Below are 2626 nucleotides of genomic sequence, written 5' to 3' on the forward strand. Positions count from 1 at the left end.
TCGAACTGCTGACCCTGAGGTTAGCAGCCCGATTTGCAACCACTATACTACCAGAGCTCCTTGACACTGCTGTTAATTTTATTGAGGAACTCTGGTGTATAAGTAATTTTTTCTTTCTTGCTGCTTTCAAGATTGTCTGTCTTTCAGCAGTTTAGTTATAATTAGTCTTCATGTAAATCTTTGAGTTATCCTACTTGGAGTTTGTTGAAATTTAGGGAATTTTCAGTTATTATATCTTAAAAATTGTGTGTGTCATTTTCTCTCTTGTTTTCTCCTTCCGGGACTTCCCTTATACACATATTGGTACACTTGATGGTGACCCAAAGGTATGTGATACCCTCTTCATTCTGTTTTGTTTTTTTTTTTTATCTTTCTCAGACTCCATAATCCCAGTTGAGCTCTCTTGAATTGTTGATTCTTTCTTCTGGCTGCTTGAATCTGTAGTTAAGTCCTTCTAGTGAATTTTTCATTTACATAATGACACTTTTTAGCTTCAGAATTTCTGTTTGGTTCTACGAGGGAGCGTCAGAATATTTAGAAAAATTCCTTTATCTTTTCATTCCATTTGTCCACAAACTTTCTGAAGCTTCCTTGTATTTTGTAATTTGTATTTCTTTACAAAATCCTTACTAATCCTCGCAGAAATTTTCACAACTGGAACAGTAGACAAAGTCATGATAAATGGAGAAAATAGCAAAATTGTCAAAAATTCCATTTTAATTGGATCCATAATTAACAATCATGGAAGCAGCATTCAAGAAATCTAAAGATATTTAGCATATCTGTTACAAAAGATGCCTTTAACGTGTTAAGAGCAAAGATGTCAGTTTGAGGACTAAGGTGTGCTTGACTCAAGTGATGGTATTTTGAGTCACCTTGTATGTATGGGAAAACTAGACAAGGATTATGGAAGACGGGAAGAATTGATGCATTTGAATTACTGCATTAGCAAATATTATATTGAAAGTACTTTGGAGTGCCTAAAGAACAAATCAGTCTGTCACAGAAGAAGTACAGCTGGAAGAAGTACTTTTGGTAACGTAGAGGGTCTGTGAAAAAGAAGAAAAAGCCCAACAAGATGGATTGACACAGTAGCTGCAACAATGGGTTCAGACATAATAATAATTGTGAGGATGGAGCAGGACCAGGTTGTGTGTCATTATGTTGTGCATAAGGTTGCTGTGAGTTTGGAGCTGACTTGTGGCACTTAACAACAACTCTGTTGATCATCCTGTATTTCTTGAGACATCATTCTCCTGTTTTCCTTTAGTTCTTTGTCCATCGTTTCCTTTATGTTCATAGCCATATTTGAGGTGTTTTTGTTGTGTGCTGTCAAGTTGGTTCCAATTTTTAGTGACCCTATGTAGGGTTTTTGAGGAATGGCTGGTGGGTTTGAACCATCGAACTTGCAATTAGCAGTCCAGTGCTTATTCTGCAGTGCCAGCTGACTTAAACTCTTTGTCTAATAAGTCCACTGTCTATGCTTCCTAAGGAACAGTTTCTGTTAATTTTTTTGTTAAATGGGTCATACTTTCTTTCTTTTTTGTATGCATCATTTCCCTCCGAAAACTGGACTTTTAATTATTGTAATTGGGTAAGTTTGGCAAACAAATTTGTCTCCATTTCTTAGGTTTGTTGTTATTGCTGCTTGTTTTAGTTGTTGTTTAGTGACTGCTGACCTCATTCTGTACAGTCTATATTCTTTCTCACATGTGGATACTGAAGTTGGCTTTGGCTAACTTAATAATAGCTAGTGATTAGAAATTTCCTTTAATGTTTTGAACCAGTAAGTCTCCTAGCCTCTTCCAAGATGCTCTCTGAGTGTTTACTTTTTGCTTGCACAGAGCCCTATGGTCAACTGGAATGTCAGTTCTGTGCATGTGCACAGCCTTGCACATATCTGTTGCCTTCTAGAGTCCCAGAAAATATGTAAAGATTTTCAGTGGTCCCTATGGGCATTTTATTCCTTAGATATTCTTTTATGTTTTTGGTCAGCCTCTTACTAGTCCCAACTGTTGACACTACCTCAGGCAATTGTGTTGTTAAACAGTTGGCTCTGACTGTTTTTGATAGTATCCTGAGATGTTTTGTTGTTGTCATTGTCAAGTGCCATTGAGTTGGTTCCAACTCACAGTGACCATGTATAGGGTTTCTAAGGAGTGGCTGGTGAGTGTGAACTGCAGACCTTGTGGTTCAAATTGATCTTGCAGTCTAGTGCTTTACCACACAGTGCCATACCAGGACAGGATTGTTCAAGGAGGAGCTCTGAGTCAGTTTGAATAAAGAAAACGTATAAGATTAGCTCTTTCCAATGAGATGCCAGACAAGTCAGTTAGTGACTTGTTTTTTTGAAAATAGGGAAAAAGCTTTGTTGCACTGCAGGATAAGCACTGGACTGCTAACTGCAAGGTCTGTAGTTCAAACTCACCAAGTGCTCCTTGGAAACAACTCAAGGGCACTTAACAATAACAACAACAATGCTTTTTAGGTTGATGGTTTTCACAATTACCATGGAATTAAGGCAAGTTAAAATGGTGTTGGAGGAGAATACTGAAAGTGCCATGGACTGCCAAAAGAACCAATAGATCTGTTTTGGAAGAAGTGCAGCCAGAGTGCTCCTTGGAGG

The 2626-nt window shown here is 37.8% G+C and overlaps 1 protein-coding gene across 1 annotated transcript in view; it reads left to right on the forward strand.

Annotated features, from left to right (window-relative positions):
* The window catches only part of PCNT (pericentrin), a 174585-nt gene that overhangs the window by 27658 nt on the left and 144301 nt on the right, over positions 1–2626 (forward strand). The gene's annotated exons all lie outside the window — the stretch shown is intronic.

The sequence above is a fragment of the Chrysochloris asiatica genome, unplaced genomic scaffold, assembly GCF_000296735.1.
Source record: "Chrysochloris asiatica unplaced genomic scaffold, ChrAsi1.0 scaffold00354, whole genome shotgun sequence".
NCBI lineage: Eukaryota > Metazoa > Chordata > Mammalia > Afrosoricida > Chrysochloridae > Chrysochloris > Chrysochloris asiatica.